Source organism: Dromiciops gliroides, chromosome 5 (genome assembly GCF_019393635.1).
Source record: "Dromiciops gliroides isolate mDroGli1 chromosome 5, mDroGli1.pri, whole genome shotgun sequence".
Lineage (NCBI taxonomy): Eukaryota > Metazoa > Chordata > Mammalia > Microbiotheria > Microbiotheriidae > Dromiciops > Dromiciops gliroides.
In genome coordinates, this window is record NC_057865.1 from 222,897,105 (window position 1) to 222,897,868 (window position 764).

The 764-nt window shown below is 39.8% G+C and overlaps 1 non-coding gene across 1 annotated transcript; it reads left to right on the forward strand.

Moving 5' to 3' along the window:
* Nucleotides 1–367: 367 nt before the first annotated feature.
* On the forward strand, nt 368–474 carry LOC122730182. Its single transcript, XR_006353396.1, has one exon. It is a non-coding gene; the product is annotated as a U6 spliceosomal RNA (small nuclear RNA).
* The last annotated feature ends 290 nt before the right edge of the window (nt 475–764 follow it).

The following is a 764-nucleotide window of genomic DNA, read 5'->3' on the forward strand; positions in this document are numbered from 1 at the left end:
AATCCTGATAGTGTTGAGACTGTGGGGAGGATATAGAAAGGACTCAAGTGGGCTTCATAAAATCCTTTTCAACATGTCTTTGTTCTTCATAGCGGAAAGTGAAGTACCATGGCTTAGTGGGAAATGCCATCAAATCTTGGGAGTCAGAAGCCCTTCTTCTATCTCTGATACTGCCTCTTACCAGATATGTGAATTTAGTAAAGCTCTTCCTCCCCTTGGGTCTCAATCTCTTTATCTTGAAAACCATAAGCCTGAGAACTGAAATTGTGGGTATGCCCAGCAATTGGGGAATGGCTAAATGTTCATGATGGAATATTACTCTGCTATAAGAAATAATTAGCTCAATGATTTTAGAAATGCATGGAAAGTACTCGCTTCGGCAGCACATATACTAAAATTGGAATGATACAGAGAAGATTAGCATGGCCCCTGCGCAAGGATGATATGCGAATTTGTGAAGAAATGCATGAAGAGACCTCTACAAAATAATGAAGGCTGAAATAAGCAGAGCCAAGAGAACATTGTGTATATACAGTATTGTTTTAAGAACAGCTTTGAGTGACCAAGTCATTTTAACTATTATAAATACCTAAATTAATCACAAATATCCAAAAAAAAGAACTCCCCTTCCCTCCCCCCCCTTCACACACACACACACACACACACACACACACACACACACACACACAGAAAGAGAGAGAGAGAGAGAAATTTGTGTCTAATGGTAGCCATCTCAAAGTTTGCAGGTTGGTGGTGAAGGGAAA